The sequence below is a fragment of the Pocillopora verrucosa genome, chromosome 4, assembly GCF_036669915.1.
Source record: "Pocillopora verrucosa isolate sample1 chromosome 4, ASM3666991v2, whole genome shotgun sequence".
NCBI classification, from domain to species: Eukaryota; Metazoa; Cnidaria; class Anthozoa; order Scleractinia; family Pocilloporidae; genus Pocillopora; species Pocillopora verrucosa.
The window spans coordinates 24637522-24644079 of NC_089315.1; the positions used below are offsets into that span (position 1 = coordinate 24637522).

General features: G+C 37.1%; 1 long non-coding RNA gene across 1 annotated transcript; it reads right to left on the reverse strand.

Annotated features, from left to right (window-relative positions):
• Positions 1 to 710: 710 nt before the first annotated feature.
• LOC131779361 (uncharacterized) lies at positions 711 to 2367 on the reverse strand. Its single transcript, XR_009339776.2, has 3 exons — positions 2228 to 2367; positions 1949 to 2109; positions 711 to 1295 (listed from the first exon to the last, which is right to left on the reverse strand). It is a non-coding gene; the product is annotated as an uncharacterized lncRNA (long non-coding RNA).
• Between the last annotated feature and the right edge of the window lie 4191 nt (positions 2368 to 6558).

Below are 6558 nucleotides of genomic sequence, written 5' to 3' on the forward strand. Positions count from 1 at the left end.
GAGGAGCACTAATAAATTAGATGGTATACTTTTATCGTGTCGTTGCTATCTCAAGTTATCGTTGATCATTTGAAGTACTCACTTTCCTGGGAGCGTTTTCTAGAGCTCCAACTGTACTGCTATTGCAATATACTTCAATTTTAGTGAAAAATTAAAGTTTACAAAAGTTTATGTTTTGTTTCACAAGTTTTTTTTTTTGACATGAATCACAACCGGCGGGGCCGGTTATCAAAACAAAACAAGGTCAATTTCGAGTAAAGAAAAGTAAGACAACGTTAGTACTAGAGATATGGTAGCCTTAGATCAGAGAGCTTGTTAGAAATGGATGAATAATTGTGGATTTCAACGGAGTAAGGAAAAGTCTTTTCAATCATTAGTCTCGAATAATCATCAGATATGGTCAATGATGTGGTGAAATTATGAATTAAAAACCACTACTAGTTTGGGCTTCCAGTTGTGAAATGAATAATTAAATAAATCAATTATTTCCTGATAAAAATCATATTCACTTATCATTTCAACTGCACAACAAAATCATATACTCTCTTCCCAACTTTATTCTCCAACCCGTTAAATTCCAAGAGTTATCTAACAATTCAATGGTCTGAAAAGACTCTTATTACATGCCAAACAACAAAGAAACAGAAGGACTGATATGTAACAGCGAGGATAAAAAACAAAGTATTTCCAAAAGCCTTTTTTTCCTGGGAACAGGACTAAACAAGATCAGATTAAACTTATGTGGAGAGGTTTGTTGATCTCTTTATGAAAATGGATGATTTACATCCAGCAGATTTTAGAGAAATGAGACTTAGTCAAAAAAGGACTTTGACCTTGCATATTCTGCAGAAATGGGCATTGACTTCAATGCCTGTTCAAAGAAATTTATATTTTCTAGCCAGGGGTTTGGCTGTGCCAATTTTAAGGCAGACAAATCATATATCAGTCACTTAGGGAATTTTATAGCTCTCACTAGAAACTCAGCACTCTTAAGGAACATGACAATATTTCACCTGATCACTCCTTATATTCTTTTACAATAAAATTAGGAAAAACTTTCAAAAACTTTATTGGTAATTTTTCAGTTGCAAATAAGGTTTAGACACAAGTTGCATATAGCACAAGCTAGTTGAGGCAACTTGGAAGGAGTGAACAAAAGATTGATCATTTATACCAGTAGTAAGCTTCTGGTACCAATTACCTTCTCTTGAATACCAGCTAGGCTCAGTAAATGTCACACCTATCCACTCTGTCAATAGTACCAATTATATATAGTGGGGTCGCATCACATCTCCCTAAACAGCAGAGAACATAAAAGTTAATTCTTATCATCAGTCTCAATTAAGAAATAAAAATTGAAGGATCACGACATTTCTGGCAAAGTGAAATGCAAGTCAAACGTGACATTCGTTTTTAAATATGACAGAAATACTGTAGTTAACATTCTAAAGAAACAAGGAGCTCCAGCCCCTTGAACAATTATCTATTTGTTGCATCACTCGTCTCATATTTAAGAACCACAGAAAGTTTGATAATTTTAATCTGCGAGTTTAATAGTACTCTTCGACTCAAAATTCATGTCTTATGGCAGAAATATTCTACTGAAATAAACAAGACAGAATGAAGCTGACGCCATTCGTTTCGAATAACACATGAACATGATGAAAACGGCACCAGTTTAAACTCATGAGACAAAGCCCACGCATTTTTTTGAGGTAAATGAACTGGTTAGACCGAAAGCTAAATAAATAAACAACGAACTGACAGTGTTGAGGGATTTGGGGCCCATATGATAAATAAGTTCTACCGAAGTTTATCCTCTAGTCAGCACTTCAAGCTCAAAAAGGCATTTAGAGAAATTCTCACCAAAACACAGCAACAAAATAAGATAAAACCGGGGATGATTGAGGCAAGACTATAACCGTTGTTAAGACACATGTCTACATACCATGTACAACAGACTTGGAGGGCAAAAAGGCCAAAGACAGTTGTGAGCCATGACTTGGAAAATCCATCTCAACCTGCCAAAAACGAATTCGCCAAAGGTCGCAGTAAGAGCGACTCAATCCTGAAGCTGGTACATTTTTTAAAGCCTTGTGTTTTATGTGACTACAAAGAGAAAGAAAAGACGACGTTATTTGAAGTGATTTGAAGCTTGGGGGCCACCTCGAACTTATCGCAATTTTATTTCAAAGTTGAAGTAAAATAACATCAAATTCTAAACTACCTCCTATTATCTCACGATCGTCGGTCTCCACATACAGCATCTTAAGACAAAACTTAAAGGTTTGTTGTCTCATGTGCACATCTTGATCGTCAGTAAATAAATGCTTCCGCAGACGAAATGCCCCTCTGCTCGAGAGTGGTTGCTTCGCTAAATATGGCGACTGCTGGAAGCGGGATAAAAATATAAGTCCCAAGATCCCTCGGCCATTTCCAGTCGCTCGTACCCAAATTGTTGTAATTCAATGCGGAAGAGTGTTAATTCAGTGCAAATAAAGTAACAAACCAGGCATTCTGATTGGTCAATAAGCAAAGAAACTCGCCGATAGCCAATCAAATGCGAGCCTTGGATTTCGCAACATTTGCATGAGCTAAAAAATTTGCGAGTGAAGCAATAGCCGGCGTCTTAAGTAAGGTTTCTTTCGCCCCCGCAAAAACAATACAGGAACTGAAAAACAGCTCTAAGAACGAAAACACTGTGAAAGCACTGCTTTTTGGTTGTCAGTTCGGAAAAAGCGGTGTTTTAAGAAGGGAATTGCCAAGGAAATCGAAACTTACGAGCCGACCCAGCTAAACACTTTACTTAGCGATTATACGCCGAAATTAAAAACAAACATGGTTTCCATTTCGTCGAAAGTGATTCGGACACAGATAGAACAATCCTTAACCTGTTTAGCCAGACTTTGAACTTTTTTGCGCCTTAAAGATGTGAAAATATCATTGTATATTACTGTTTTGATCGTGCGCGGTTGTTTTGACCGAATGCACAACTTTGAATGAATTACTTTTGCACTTGATGTGCGTGCTTTGCTTCTGCATAATTATGATAAGCTATTTCGTATCTTTTAATGCATGTTATTAATACGTTATCACATGATTTTTCTCGTCCAATTTGGAATAAATAAGCACTTGTTAATTTCTCAAAGACCACAAATTGCACGAGCCTTACGGGCTCGTGCAATTTTGTTGGACTTTGAAAAAATTTACTCGTGCTTATTTATTCCAAATTGCACTCGAAATCATGTGATTACCTTTACTAACAGAACCCTAGCGTGAGGCGAAACGAAACACTTTGAGTTGTTAAGGTTTTTTGTTTGGTGACCCTTATGCAATAATGGGCGACCCATGCCGACGTTTTCAGAACTTAATGAAGCTTACATTAGCGATTAAACTTATATGAAATGCTCAATAAATACTTTAATTAACACATTGATAAGGAAACATGATGCATAAACAAGGACATGATAGACTTGGGCAAGTAGCAATAAATTGACTTTTGATTTATCCAGAAATCATTACATTTAAGTGTGTAATCTGGTAATGTATTCAGTTTGTTGTGTGAATCGCTCAAAGGTATTGTGACCGAAGTCACGAGTTATTGTGATCATCATTTTATATCAAACATCCACACGCCTACGGTACTAAACATGAGTAGAAAAATAGATATAAGGGAACGAAAACTAACAAATAAACTCACACTAAAGAAAAATATTCGATTGCTGAAGTTGCCATGCTGGATTGGTGGGACTGAGTGGAATTTACTAAAGCATGTAAAAAAAGTAAACACATTACACGGATACATAATGAGAGGCCACGCTACTTCGAACTCCGGGATGTCTTCCTATTTCTGGCTTGTTAGCGCTATTTTTATCTCTCTTTTGGCTGGTGACCAAGACATAAAGCCATTCGGAATTGCTAAAAAATGGTACTTTGAAGAGATTTGGTCTGCAAGAAGCGCGTTTTGTACTTTATTTTCTTCCCAGTTCGTGAGCGGGCGGTATTCTTGAGGACAGGATGCGATTAATACTTTAAGATGGAGACGTGGAGAAAAATCCTGGCCCAACTGTACAGCGACAAACTGAATCTAAACCATATGCTCCCAAATGCTAATTCTGTGAAAAACCGCGTAAATCAAACTAGCTCAGATACTTATGCGACAAATGCGCTGAGGTGGGTCATATTCGCTGTGTCAACTTATTATTACTGACGTCCCTGCTATCGATCGCAAGGCACTGATAATGAGGGCATGTCACCGTTGTTGCCTCTCGGAGTTGCCCTTTCTCAATTAAGCTATCATATCAAACAATCACGAAGATGTCCAGTCTAACACGTCACTTGATGACAATTCCACTACCGATGTCGAACAGGATGCAGGAGCCTTAGCCGCTATTCGACAGCTAGGAAATGATAACCGCGCAAGAAGTGTATCATTGCTAATCTCAACATTAACAGTCTACCAAACAAATTTGTTGAAGTCAAGGAATGGCTAGACTGTATGGCTCTTGACATACTGTCTATCCAAGAAACAATTTCAGATCCAGAACCAGACAAACTGCAGGAGATGATTAACACCGATTTAGCTGCTATTGAGCGATGGTATGATGCAAACGGGATGGAACCACTCTAAATATCAAGCAATGGTTACGGGCAACTTACAAACTCCGAAACAAAAGTTCCATTGCGATAATACAACGATACCAGTTAGTGAAGACCTCACTCTCCTTGGTGTCACCATTGACAACAAACTCAACTTCGATAAACAGATCGCCAATGTGATAAGAAAGGTATCCCAACAGCCTGCTGTACTGAAACGTTTGAGAAACATTCTACCTCTTGATATGAGGAAAAGAATTTAATCACCATTTATTGCCCCCCACTTTGACAACTGTTCTGACGTGTGGTATTTCTGCAGCAAAACCGCATCCGATAAACTAGAAAAAGTAAACGAAAGAGCTCTGCACTTCGTTCTCAAAGATAAAAGCAGTCCTTACACAGAATTACTACTACTACGAAGATCAACAACCTATAATCTTCGCGGTACAGATTTTCTACCCTCACCCAAGGTCAACTCTACAAAGCACGGTTTGAGATCTTGGCGATACCTGTCCCCGAAGATATGGAATGCATTGCCGGAAGCATTAAAACATGAGTCAATCTAAGTAGCTTTAAAAGACGCTTGAAAAAAGAAAAAATGTCATACAGTTATATTGATCTGTAAAGGTTTTATCGTCATTATTATTGAACTGTACATAGTTTTATTTTATTTTATTACCGACATATTCACAGATTTTTATATCGTAGACTGAGATTAAATTTGTATCTTAGTGTTTTTTCATTCCTCTTCTCGCAATTTTTTTATTTGTGACAATACCCGCAAAATAGCGATACTTACAATACTTTAATGCGCTAAGCGTATTTGACTACATTAATAAAGTTACTTACTTACTTACTCTGGAGGTGGTCTTTAAAATTGAAAACTAATGAAGCGAGAAGGCCCTCCCTTCCCTCACTGGTCTGTTCGCTTAAGGCTTTTCTCAATGTTACCATCCAATATTGCCACTTGAACACTCGAAGGAAATATTGAGCGCTTACTTGCCTGTAGATATTCCTGCAATGCATGATAATGTAAATTACTGTAAATTATTCCTCTATGATGCTTGGGTGGAGCACCACGTCAACTGGTGGAAAGCCGGCTTGTGTGTTACATCTCGGCGAAATAGAAATCAATAAGATACAAAAGATACATCTGGAAGACTTTTTTTTCAGTCTTGAAATATTTAATGTCCTTAACCAATCATGGTCACACGGGGAAACTTGTAGGAAAATATCAGTTAATAGTACAAAGGAGACGTTTAGTCAACGAATGAGGAAATATTATCCCCTATAATTTCAATAACAATATGCAGTTTAAGAAATTCACTAAACAAGCAAGAGGATCCGCTAATTACTTTAAAAATGCTCACATTTTGGCAGTTATTCAAAGTTACACAATAATAAGTATGTTTGAATAACATCCAGTAGACTAGATATGCAAAAATCTTAATGCACGGGGGAAATGTCCCGGATATTCCTTTCTTTTCAAAGACAAAACATTTTGTTAAGACGTAATACGAAGCAAAGCCCATTCGCATCTTCATTTACACTCGTGGATTGGGGTTAAAACAGGAGCCTCTTCATCTAAAATTCTACTGTTAAGGTATGCACTCGTCTATAACATATATTGATCAAACGCTTCATTTTGAAACGTTTCGAGGTAAGTTAAGGAGAAAATAGTAGTTGCGTGGCAGTGATGTGTATTTATCTCCTCATCTATTCTTGGAAATAAAAAACGTTTGGTTTTCTGCGCCGCTTAATTTACAAGGAATTCTAATTCAAATTAAACCTACTTTCTCTGTTTTGCATTATAAGATAAACACTTCAAAAGGTGTTCACAAATTTAAAAAACTAAATATATCATGGTCATGTGAAAAACACCAAATCAACAACATGAGAGCGATTTACATTGGCCCTAAACTGAGAAAACATTTATTTACCTGCAATGCTTGTGGGGTAATC